The 12940-nt window shown below is 51.2% G+C and overlaps 1 protein-coding gene across 4 annotated transcripts in view; it reads left to right on the forward strand.

Annotated features, from left to right (window-relative positions):
• Positions 1 to 11958: 11958 nt before the first annotated feature.
• Positions 11959 to 12940, forward strand: part of ZFHX3 (zinc finger homeobox 3) — a 250490-nt gene continuing 249508 nt past the window's right edge. For 3 of the 4 annotated variants that reach the window (XR_009255864.1, XM_058707417.1, XM_058707420.1), the window contains exon 1: positions 11960 to 12070. The gene's annotated coding sequence lies outside the window, so the exon portion shown is untranslated. Of the gene's footprint in view, positions 12071 to 12940 lie in introns of all 4 variants that reach the window. The other variant, XM_058707421.1, reaches the window with a different exon arrangement.

Genomic DNA, 12940 nt, shown 5'->3' on the forward strand with positions numbered 1-12940 from the left:
AAATAAGTGGGAGAAGGCGCGAGTGCGGGGGGAGGGGCCGGGCGCCGCACGAGGCGCAGAGGCTGGACGCCGGAACGCAGGCACGGCCGGCGGGAGGGAGGGAGGCGCACATGTGTGAGAGAGAGACAGTGATGTCAGCATTTCCTTCTGGATTGGTCACGTGGGCCTTGCCAGGTAAACAGACTGGAAATAGACTCCATAAAGGCAGAGCCTGCTGGGGGAGGGTGGAGGCGCTGGCGCTTCACCCTTTCCTCTCTGCTGCGCCCTGACGGAGCTGGTTTTCGTGTTTGCGACAAGGTGGTCTCCGAGTGGAATTGCCTTTTTATGAGCCAAGGACTATGACTCAGGGAGGGAAAGCTATTTGCTTTTATAATTAGCTCTAGGACTTTTGAGACGCTTTGATTTCAAAAGAGAATGGAGGTGGGGATGTGTGCACGTCTAAGCTCAGATGCTGTGAGAGTGTCTTGGGTAGGGGATTGCTTATCCTCATTTGTCTCCTTCCAAGGGGGTGGGGGTCAGATGGGTCTAGATCCAGGATGGCTTGGAAGGCCGCCGCCCGCCGTTTACAATAAAAGGATCGGATGCTGTGATGATCCATATTAGGAAAAAGGAAATGCTAACAGGCCCTAGGTGAATATATTCTCCTAGGATACAGCTCCGAATGTGACCCTGGTACCACAGGGAGGAATGGAGACCCAGGAAAGTGATGAGGTGACAAAAAGTCCTACCTGTGACTCAAGCAGTTTTTTCAAAGGGATATAAAACCAATCCCCATCCAAACCGTGGCAGGAGTTCAGGGCATTGTAGAATGGTGGAAGCATGTCTGGAAACTTTATCTGAAAAGCAGAGTAGATGGAACAGGTGATTTTTCCACCTGGAAAGCTCTAGAGTCCAAAATGGTGAGAGGCTTTTTCTTCAAATTTCCTGGAAATGGGGCCTTTGCCTCTCTGATGAAATAGCTTCTTTAGGTTGTTCTTTGAAGGATTCGGAATTGAAATGAACTACCTCATTTTGGTCATAATTTTCTACGTCCTTGTGGAAATTTGGCCAAACCTGTGAGGAGAGTGACGAACTATCCCAGTTTCTAGAGCTGAGGGGATTCCTGGGATGCAGTTTTAAATCTGGAACAGTCTTGGGCAAAGTGGGGCTAGTTGGTCAACTGTAGTGGGAGGCCCAGTCTAGTTATAATAAGATAACTCATGTCCATCCTGTTCCACCAACAAACAGAGCAGCAAACCCCTTTCATTCCCTATCATCTTTCTTCCACGGTTCCCCCACCCTCATTTCTTTCTCTTAACTGTCCCTGAGCCGTTTATAGCAGAGATGACTGCAAGACAAATTTGAGTGGATGTGACTCTGTACATGGACTTGGGAGCTGGCAGAATACAGCGGAAACTGAAGAGTTGGCTTTTGTTGCACCTGGGGAAAAAAGAGGAGGGGGAGGGGACTGGGCATCCTTGCCTCCTGTCCCTCCCCGCCCCCAACCTTCCTTGGGCCCTGGGAGGAGGAGGAGCCCATCAGCACCACAAGTGTACTTTCAGCCCTTGGATTGAAAGATAGATATTTGATACCCCTCTCTGCTAACAAAATACGTCACTCTGACAAGATCCCAGCCCAGAGTTATTTTTGTGGCATTATGTAATTGGATTGCCTGGTCAGGAGCACTTCCTTAACAAGGCTTCGGCAACCCCTCGGTGTGGGCCTGGCCAGTCCTGCCCGGTTACCCACTCTGCTTCAGCCCAAGACGAGACAGCTAACCGCAGCAAAGAGATGTCAGCCTATGCCACTGACCTAACTGCCCCATCCCCTCGCTGCAGAAGCCCCGGAAGGAGGACTTCAGTACCTGGTCACACATGCCATGGCCAGAGTTGGCTGAAGACTCTCCCATAGCCAAACCTCAGTACCACAAACCGGGCATTTTTGTTCTGAGGGGGCTGCGGGCCTGCTGCTGCAATTCATGCCACACAGGCAGTCGGAACCTGAGAGCTCCAGGAGCAAGCCCCAGCGTGACCAGGCGCCCCTCCGCAGGCCTGCCATCTGGATGTCACTCCCCTCTCTTCTTCCCCAGCTTTCTGAATTTCCTCACATTTATTCCTGAGTAATTGGTCATCTGATCATCCCTTCCTGTTAGCCTGCTGACTCACAGAAGTTAGGAACTTGTCTGAGCTTCAGACACAGTAAGAAAATTGACAAAGAAAAACAACAAGAAAAAGGCCTGGTGCCATCTTGCCCTGGTATGGCCCATTGCGGGCCCACCATCGCAAGGGTACACTGGCAGTCGTTTCGGGGTGATATTATGTTGCTGTCACCCTGGGGTGGGGGCTTGTTCATCTTTTTTCATTGTCATTTCTGTCTGTGGCCTTTAGAGAACATCCTCCATGACTTTCTGTGATGTGTCTCCCAGCCCGGAATCCATATCTAAACCAGAGAAACTTTCCCGGAATATTTTTCTTTCCCCCTTCTCAGCCCATGTGCACTACATCTCTCCTCTTATTTTTCCTTGAGCCCCTGCTTCTCCTGACCTTGACAAGAAGCAGACGGTGTAATAGAAATAGCTTTAAAGCCAAATGGTGCCGCGTTCGAATTCAAGCTGAGCCACTTAAATGGCTGTGTGATCTCAGTCTCTCTGAATCTGATATTCCTCATCTATAAAATGGGACTAATAATACCAGTTTCCCAAGGCTACTGGGAGTATTAAATGTGATTCATGTAAAGTGTCTGCCAAGGGACTAACACATGGTGGGTGCTCACCAAATGTAGGGTTTTCAACAAAGGTAAGGAGGAAGAGAAAAGGGCGAATTTGCCAGGCTCCTAAGAGCTAACCTCCGTCCCCCTTAAGACACCACTGGTCTCCTCCTGGAATGCCCTCGTTAAGGGTGCAGAACTGAATCTCACCATCATTGGGGGGATGGGGTCAGGAGGGAAAGGGAAAGGGTTCCTGCCATAGAGACCCCCATGGGTGTTCTTTCTGGGGAAGCTTCCCAGTCTGAAAATCTCTCCTCTACCTGCCTCCTTACAGTCAGGGTCTCCCTGTACGCCCTTCCAATGCTGGCCACTAAGTTGAGTGTATTAGCTCTGGTTTCGCCTGCACCAAGTTGCAGGGGCCACCAAGTACCCAGAACAAAGGAACGAGGGACAAGTGTGGTTTCTCTCAAAGTGCCCACATGTGTGAACCTTGCATGCCTGTTGCAATGTAGATAGAGGTCATTCCAACTCCACAGTAGGAACTAGTTGGAACCCATAAGTCAGGGATCCCTAGACCAAAGTGAGGTCCAAATAGCCACAGGCAAAATGATGGGGGAGAGAAGGAAGGAGACGTTCCCTGGAGATGGGTGGAGGTGAGAAGACCAGCGCCCCGGGGCACCTCTCACTGAAGTGCACAATCTGTGAGGGGCTCTGACGTCAGCTGTACCTGCAGGGGCGAGGGCGAGGTGGGGGAGAGCCTGTGGCAGAGTGCATTTGTTCCACTTGGCAGGAAGCCCTTCCCTGAAGGCTGTGAGTTTAACCTTTAGCATTCAAGTGTCGGGGCTGAAGTGTTGTTCGGAGCACTTCTTCCTGCTGCAGCGCTCCCAAACCAAAGAGAGGGAGGGAGGTCTGCAGAACTAAACACGCAGACACGGCACTCCTCAAGCCAGGCCCTCGCTAACTCTAAGTATCCAGTCCCACCTTCTTGGCTAGCCCAGTGTCTGGTCAGCCTTAGTGGTGAGCAGGGCCCCAGGTCGGGGCAGGGGGGGGGGGTGACTCCCCATTCCCAACTCTCCCTGGGCTGGCCTGAGCTGGAAGCGGCCCCCAACTGCCCCCTGTGGTCGCTGCTGCTTGCCCACTTTGGCGCCCCACAGGTACCTGTGTCCTGAAAGAAGCTGGGAAGCCCAATGAGGGCAGTGGACAGGGAATCAAACCACCAGCTGCCAGGGGTGGGGAGGAGGATCAAAGCCGGAGGCAGGCACTGGGCTTGGGCAGCTCAGCTCAGGCCTGAGCTGCACCTTCGACTTTCCTTCTTCTTCCCGGGCCTGCGGGTTTTTCTGGGGGTGCCCCGCAGGGGCGTAATGGAATGCTCAAATTGTTCCATGGGGGCCAGTTGAAGGGGTGAGGGGCCTTGCTAAGCACGTACCTGTGCTGGCTTAAGCTCCCCAGCTGGCCTCTCCGGGGGCCTGAGAGCCCAGGCTTCCTCTCAGGAGCCCAAAACGGCAGAAGAATAAAGATTTCCCAAAATGGGGCTGGGTGTGCCAGACATTAAGGACATATGCCCTGGCTAAGTGAGCTGTGGTCAGAGTCTCAGGAAAACTCGCGATCTTTGAGGTCATGGTTCCTGGGGAGGTGGGAACAGCGCCTGGTGTCCATGATGCTGAGCCCAGGGGGCAGGAGACTAGATGTAAAAAGGGCGTGTCCCATGCCAGGACCAGAGGAAACTGGCATCGAATATTCCCGCTGGCCCGCTGAGCCCTGGAATTAAACAGGGAGGTGGCCATGCTCACAGGGGACCACTGCCCTGTGTACGGTCCTGGCACAGGTTGGTCCCGCTGGACATCTGTGGGGAACCCAGCTGGCCAGAGCCCCAGCCCGCGCACCCCCGGGGTTGGCACCCACTGGATTTCTCCAAGACTGCGGGGCTGCACCCTGCCCTCCACCCCCAGCCCTCACCAAGCGCTGGCCCCAAATTTCGTGTCATCCGCGTGCAGGAAGATCGAGTTTGCCTTTTTCTCTATTTCTAAGAATTGGAAACAAACGAATTGGAAAAATTTTGCCTTGGAAAAATATCTGTTCGATGTCGTTTGGTGTTTAAATTGTCCTTGGAATTTTTTTCAGCTTCATTTGAAAAAGAAAAGGAAAGTTGATGCGTGCCCCAAACCTTGTTTCTCTTTAAACCATCCCCCTTAGACGTGCAGTCTGTTCCTGCAGATGTTTTCTGGGGCGAAGAGAGTGAAATGGAATGGGAGGGAGGATGAGAACTGGGAATCTCTGATTTTAAATCCCATTACTGGCTTTGAGGAGAGGCACAGAAAAAAAAAAAATCAGGAAAAGATAGTTCGTCCCCCACTGATTTTCTTCACTTCAAAGATTTCCCTCGCCCCTTAAATCAGAAATATTATGGTGCTAGGTATTTCTCAAGAAAAAAAAATGCACATGTTTCTTCAGAATACATACACGGTATAGGTCCCTTTTTACATTTCTCAGCAAAAAAAAAAAGGGGGGGGGGGGAAGGCACTCAATTCCCTGGCTATTAAACAAGCCATGCCTGCAAAAAATGCAGGCATCGGGGACTGCTCAGCCGCGCATCCCTCCATTAGCGCACGCCTGCGTGTCTGCGTGTCAACAATGCACGTGCTACCACGGCACGGACTCCCCACGCCAGCCCTCATGGGCGCCACGCAAATGGGCACCCGGTCTCATTTTCCCGCTGTCAGCCCTACCCCCAAGCCCGCTGCCCGTGCCTCTCCAGGATCCCTTTTTTTCTGCCTCTGGCTGGCAAGTCAGAAACCTCGATCTTTTCCCCCCAAGTTATGCCCTTGGAAATCCCCAAAGCGAACACAGCCCGACTGGGGGGCTCTTGCCCTCAAGTTGTTCACTTTGTTGTGTAGAGATAAGCCTAGTTCTCTTCTTCACCTGCCCCAGGCTGTAGATGTAGTGCAAACTTCTGGTACCAGGTCACCAAAAGGCAAGCCAGTGCTTGCCAGTAGTACAGGCTGTGTGGAACCCAAGAGAGCCACCAACTCAGAGGCGACTCCTGCCCCAAGGTTGGATTCTCAGATTTCCATTGCAAAGGAGCCGAGGAAACTGGAAATCTGACTCAAACCTTGGAACTAATTGCCCTGCATTTTCACAGTGCACCATGTATTGGAAATGAAGGGCAGGCTTCATCACTTGGAACTCTTTCAGTGACCTGAGCGCTCTAAGTTTGGGGCTAATTCTTTAAAGGTTTTACTTCTGAGATATAGGGAAGGAAGAATGAAAGAATGAAACATACCCACAATCCTTGTATTGGGGATGACACTCAAGAGTAGGTTGTGGTCTCTTTTGAATCGGGAGTTCAAAAGAAAAAAATAAATAAAAAGGCTTGTTCCCTCCCCCTTGCCCCAGGGATGAAACCTCTCTAGATTCGAGCAGCCAATTTGGTTTGATATCCGTGGTTTGGAGGCTGTGGCGGGGTTAGGGGTGCAGGGGCTAGGAAGACAGACCTCAGCTGCCTACTGGACCAGCAGGTCTACTCTTGGCCCTGGAAGCAGAAGCGGAAATCGGGGTGATTCGCCCTCGCTCTGACAGCTGGAGGGAGCGTCTGGGGCGCGCGTCACCGAGCCTCCGCGCAGCCGTGCCCAACATGCCTTGTATGTGGACCTCCTTGCTCGCTCAGCTCCCTATCTACTCTTAGCATCCCCCACCTGCCTCGCGTCCCCCAGGGATCTAATTCTCCGTTCTCTCTGTCATCTCCAGCCAGTTCTTTTCCCACCAAAAACTCCTTTTTCTTGGAGTAACTTTCCAAAAGAGCTGTCGTTGTCCTAAAGTCCAACCTCGTGGGGTGAATTTGGGAAGCTCTTTCTCAGTTGAAGCCCCTTTAGTGGACACCACATATACGCCCCCAGGGTCCCCAGGACATCACCTGGGCACTGAGCCCCACAACCTGGTGCTTCCGTGCAGCGCCAAAACAAAAGGGGACTTCAGACGCTTTGCTCTTTGCCAGTGAAACATCTCACAAGCAAATCTGAATTTGGGTGTTGGTTATCTTTCAGGCTTGAAAAATATTTTGACAAAAGTATTCTCCGGGCTGCCCAAGTTGGGGGAAAGAAAGCTTTTGACCGAGAATATGGGCAGAAAGCAAGAAGCTGCATGTAATGGATACCACTGTGTACATCCGCTCAGGACGATGAGGGACTATGAGGAGCATGACCCGAGTCTGCGAGGCTGGCGCCAACATCCCAACTCCCCCCACCCTGCCAAGGGCACCCCTGTTTTCCACAAACGGGGAGCAGTTTTTGCCCAGACCCATCTGCTCCCCCTCTGGTGCATTAAGAGCAAACTTTCTGAGGCTTGGATAACAGTGGCTGAGCCCTAGGATACAGCTGGGGATGGAACAGTTCTGGATGCTCAGAAGAACCTCACCCCGCACCCTTAGGAGAAAGGGGAACTGTTCGATTTGTCTGGGGGTCACAAGGTGGGCTGGTAGGTTCGGGGAGGGAACGGATGGATGGAGCGCCAAGTGCCGCGCCTGGCTGCCTCTGTCTCCACTTTCTCCCTCCCTACCTCATCTTCTGCCATTTCCAGAGGCAGGAGAAAGGTGATCTCGGACTTGACCCCTAAATCACAGCTGCTGGTGGCTGCACCTCGCTCCGGGATGAACGCTGCCCCTTCCCAGAGCTCGGGCAGCTTAACCCTTTCGTTCCCTGGCGCTCAGGGGCCGGCGGCAGCGGCGCCTCTGACCCCGGAACCGAAGCAGCCCTCCTCCACGGGCGCGGTACCTTGGATCCCACCAGGAGACCACAAAAGGGCGAGACTGCAGGGTGCTGCGAGCCTGGGGCAAGGGCCGGCCAGCCCGGAGCGCTGCCAGGGAACCCGAGGAAGAGCCAGAGTTAGCGGAACGAAGAGGGATGTGTGGATCGTGTTAACTACCCAGACAGATGCACTTCAGCATGTCTGCATTTATGGAATCCATATGTTGTCGTGGCAAATGAAAGGACAGTAACACATACATACAATAGACTTAGAATAACAGTACACATTCAGAAAGGGACCCGCACATTCTTCACCCTGCAACCCCTCTCTTAGATCTAGCTCTAGAGTTGTGCGCAGAGGCGTCCTTTCAACCTCCCCCTGCCTCCTCACGGGCTTGCTTTTTTTTTTTTTTTTCCTTCTCTTCCTCTTCCTTTTTTTGTTTTTGTTTTTGTTGTTGTGTCCCCCCAACCCCCCAGCAGAAGAAAACCCAGGGTCCAGAATCTAGGCTCTTTGGAAGTGAGATCTCCTAAGATCCCCTTCACCTCTCTTCCCCCTTAAGAATGGCCCACGGCATCTTTAACCCTTGGACCAAATAATAGCTGCTCACATTGTAACCCCAGATTCTGAAAATTGCAGGGAAGCAAACTCTTACTCAAATTCACCATTCACATCTTCATCATTAAACCAACACTTCTATGTTATATTTGCAAAAAAGTAGCTTCCAACAGATCTGGAAACAAAAACGCCTAGCGAGAGAGCACACACAGCATAGCTCTGTATAGTACCTGCATTGATGTATACCTTGTATATTTGTGTGCACATATATTCACAGCACACACAGAGACGCAAAGACATCTAAAGCCATTCAAATGTATATTTATGTACCCATTTATGCATATATCTTTGTGTTTCTATCCATTCATTTGGGCGAGAGGCAGAGAAATACATACATCAATGCAATATTTAGCCTACATTCTACTTTCTCTCCCTACTGTAAATGTCTTAAAAACAGATTGGTCTAAAATTTTCTGCCCTCTTGCCAGCTAAATGAAGGATTTAGATTCTGAATTTCTTGGTCCCTTTTTTCATTTTGTACATAAAATAATCCATACAGATGCTGGATTATCGCCTAAGCATTATTCAATCATACAAGCTTGGTACCTCTCCTCCTTATAACGAATTCACTGAGTAAAATTAGCATAAGTATTTACCAGATTAAGCTGACATTTTCCTATATTGCAACATGAAATACATTTATATCCAGAATTTCCCCCAAATAGCCTATACCAGTGGAGATACTGACTTCCTCCGCACTGTTTTGTGTAACAAGCTACAAGTTCGCTCCTTGTATCATTTACATTTTTAAGAGAAAATAAATACATAGCATTTAAGTGAGTTTTCAAGATCTACAAGGAGAAATTAAAATTTGCTGCATATTAAAAAAAAACCCCAACAATTATGAAGATTCGTGAAGACAGATAAATTAGAGATAAATATACTCCTGAAGGTCTGAACAATTTTCCTTACCTGATATATTATGGAAAAATTCAGAATTTACCAGTCTTCTTTTAGTCAGCTACATTTTACACTGACCTGCACTTTGGACTGAAAGGGAAAAAAAAAAAGATTAACTGTTGCCAATGAAAAATTTAAAATAATAATCAGAAACCGGACAAACTGAAGTTAAAAATATACAATGGTTACAATAAAGATAAATATTTATTTAATCAAAGTAGAAGTTGTGTTTGGACTGTAGGAATGTTTCATCCTTCCCTTAAAAAAAAAAAAATCAAGAAAGAAAAAAGCCAGAGTCTTTGCAGGCTCCTGGAGAGTTCCCATTGTCCAGGGCTATCGAGAGCCCAGAATGGCATTAACCTCACAAAAGACACATTGTGCAGGGGACAAAAAAAAGCCCCTTCTTCTACAATAACTTTTAGCTTTTTTATTTTTAGAAAATGACAAAGGTTTTGCAAGCACTGACTGGTGAAACCTGTAGCAAGGCAGGCTGGGCTTGGCTTTATTGATCAACTGTCCCGCATGGAAAAGCAGCCAGGAAAAGTTTGAATGGCAATCCAGATTTGGCTCATAGAGAGGAAACCCCCGATTTTTCTAAATGTATTTTCTTTTTTTCTCTCTAAATAAAACAGCATTATTCCCAGAGTGAATTCACAAGGATTAGATGAGGTAACCCTGCAAAATCCTAAACCGGTTTTCTCCCCCTAGTCTTCACTAAGAACCTGCATGCTCTTAAGAGCATTGGAAAATCTCTCAAAATGAAGAATTCCTTTCTAATCAAATACATTTCCCGATTAATTCCCAAATTCTTTCTAAAATAAATAATCCAGCGAGGCTGGTAAAAAAATCTTTTTTCTAAGAAAAATAAGTTTTGGTGCGCGCTGTCTACCTGATGTTACAGGGTTCACTTCTAAAGCCTTCAGAGACATAAATGTTGTTTTTGCATTTGTTTGCAGATCACTTAAAGTGCAAATTGCATTTTATTTTATTCCAGACATTGTAATTTCAATGGTACTAGTTCATATTTAGAACTTACATAAATACATACTTGTCATTAAAAAAAAATCTATTGCATTAGCAGTGACGCTAGGCTAGGATTTGAAAGAGGGGGTAGAGAAAGAGAGAGAGAGAGAGAGAGTGGGAGAGAGACTGAGACTCTTGTTCTTCCTGCGTTTGTTTGCTTCCTTTTTGGAGGTACCGTACACCCGCCTAAGTGATGGCTTTGATGTACTGGGAATCGGTACAGTAGCAGGGTCCCTGGCTGCTGTCTTTGATTCCAGGGATCTCCTTTGGGCTCTGGTGGGATGTACTGCTCCTAGTCTTTATCTGAAATCCATCCTCTCATTTCAAGCCCTTTGGCTTCGAGACTCTGCTCCAAACTCTTGGAGGAAGCTGTAAGACTTTTTTTTTTTTTTTTTTTTTTTGGCATTAGGGAAGGGGTATGTAATTTCCCCCCTTTCTCCGCTCTAGACCTTTCCTCGCTATTTAAATATATTGGCTTTCTTTCTTACGAATTTAGTCTGAAATTATTTTTCACTGCCTTTATTACATCCCTGCTTTTGATGGCAAAATAGCTTCCTGTGTTTTGAAAACATCTGCTTTCCAGGTTTTACACGAGAAAATTGATTTTACTTTTCTCTTAGGTCCAGAAAGGTAGAAAGTTGACTTGTTTCCAAGTGCAACTTTTCCTTTTCTTGTCTTTCCTTAAGTTACCCCCCTTTCAGTTCTGTTTCACTTTCCCCCTTCTATTCCTTCTAATCATCACTCCTGCTTCCCTTCTTCTTCTAAAGAACCAGAGAAGATTGATGGCATCTTATTTCAGAAGACAAAATTAACATATCATATATATATTTTTGTCTAGTCTATGGTACGTGCTAAAGTTTTCTCCATATTTTCTTTATTTGTCTTCTGATTTGGGGGAGGTAATTTTCCTCCTTTAAAAAAAATCTCAGATTTGCAATTTAAAGTGGCCTCTATTTTGTCTCTGCTGCTTCTCTGCCTTTCACTTAAATCTTTGCTTTAAGCTGTCCCACTCCATTATTAACCCCCCCCCGCTCCCCTCCTCTTTGAAGATGCTCTCTTCCTATTTAATTTAAACACTGCTGCATTTGCCAAAAAAAAAAAAAAAAAGAAAGAAAAAGAAAGGGAAGAGGGAAAAAAAATAAGAAACAAAAAAAAAAGAATGAAAAAAAAAGGAAAGAAAAAAAATCTTTAAAAAAATCTTAGCCAGGTTCCTATTGTTGCTTCTCTGGATTTCACTTCTCGGTGTATGTGTGTGTGTGCGTGTGTGTCGTGTGTGTGTGTGTGTGTGTGCGTGTGTGTATGTGTTTTTAATACATGCATAAACTTTTGGTGCCTCTCTCCCTCTTCCTGGGCTCTTCTCCCATCCTCTCTTCCTGCTCTCCTTGCCCTGCTCATCACTTTCCCCCGGTTTTTTTTTTTTCCTCCCTTCCTCCCCTCTGCCTCCCTCCACCTCCCCCTTTTCTTTTTTGCTGAATCTTATTGATCCAGAAGGTGGCTAATTAGCCCTTCCCGTCGTGCCTGGGTAATGAAGCACATGCGCACTGAATTAATCACAGCCATTTTTTGCAGGAAACTAATTAGCAGAATAAAGATCCAAAGACTTTTTTTTCTTTTCACTCATCAGCTCCCACTTCCAGCGCGTCCCCTCCGACCGCTGCAGCCGCCGCCGCCGCCGCCTCCTCCTCCTCCTCCTCCCGGCCGCAGCCGCCGCCGCCACCGCCTGCTTTGCATCCCAATTACAGCCTAGAGCCGCTGCCGCCGCCGCCGCCGCTTCTCCTCCGTGGCCCCTGCCCGCTCCGGGGGCTGTAAACTCCCCGCCAACCATGCTGCTCGGCGGCAGCGGCGGCGGCGGCTCCGGCTCCCCGGCTGCGGCCGCCTCCCGCCCCGGGCTCCGCCGAGCGCGCTCCAGCTCCGCCGCCGCCGCCGCCGCCGCCGCCGCCAGCAGCGCGTCCTCCGCCGCCGCCGACCCCCGCCAGCCGCCGCTGCTGCCTTGATGGGCTCCGCGGCCCGAGCGCCTCTTTTCGGGATTAAAAGCGCCGCCAGCTCCCGCCGCCGCCGCCGCCGCCAGCAGCGCCGCTGCAGCCGCCGCCGCCGGAGAAGCAACCGCGTAAGTGGCAACTTTTCCCTCTTTTTTTTTTTCCCGCCGCCGCCGCCGCCGCCGCCTGCTCCTCCTCCTCCTCCCGCCGCCACCGCCCGGACGCGGGGCTCCTCGGGGCGCCCGGGCTGCTTTGCATGGGGCTCGTCCTGCCCCCTCCCGGCTCCCGCGCCCGGCCGCCGCCGCCCGCGCTCCCCGCGCCCGCGCCCTGCTCGCTCGCTGCGTCCCGCTCGCCTTCCCCCTGCGCCAAACTTTCTCTTTCTCTTCTTCTTCCTCCTCCTCCCGCCGCCGCCGCCGCCGCCGCCGCCGCCGCCGAGCCCGGGCCGCCCCCTCCTCCCCGGCCCCCGCGCCGCAGCCGCCGGCCGCCAGCGACCCCCGGGAGGGTGGAGGCGCCCGGGGCGAGGCCCGCGCGCCGAGTTTGGAGGCGCCGCGGGGCAGGGCCGGCCGGGGCGCGGGGCCGAGGGCGGGAGGGCGGCCGGGGTCCGGGCGCCGAGACAAAGGCGGCGGCCGGCGGGGGGGGGGGGGGTCCGCGGTGCCGAGCGCCCCCGCCCCCGCCGCCCCCGGCCCCCAACTTTGCCCCACCCCGAGAGGCGTCGGGGCCCCGGGCTGAGCCACCGCGCGGAGCGCGCACCCGGCCCCGAGCAGTCGCCGCGGCTGCTGCTGCCGCCGCCACCGCTGGCCGGCCGGGCGGCCGCCTTCCTCGCCGGGGCTCGACTTGCGGGGGATGTGGCCGCCCGGCGGGAGCCCCGGGTCGGAGAGGGGGCAAGGGGGCGAGGCGGCCGCCCGACCCCGTACCTGCGCGCTCTCCGCCCTGCCCCACTGGCAGCGCCGCGAGCGCCCAGAGGGGGCTCTGCCCTGGACACTAGGGGCTCCCGGGGACTC

This window comes from Neofelis nebulosa, chromosome 17, assembly GCF_028018385.1.
Source record: "Neofelis nebulosa isolate mNeoNeb1 chromosome 17, mNeoNeb1.pri, whole genome shotgun sequence".
Taxonomy (NCBI): domain Eukaryota; kingdom Metazoa; phylum Chordata; class Mammalia; order Carnivora; family Felidae; genus Neofelis; species Neofelis nebulosa.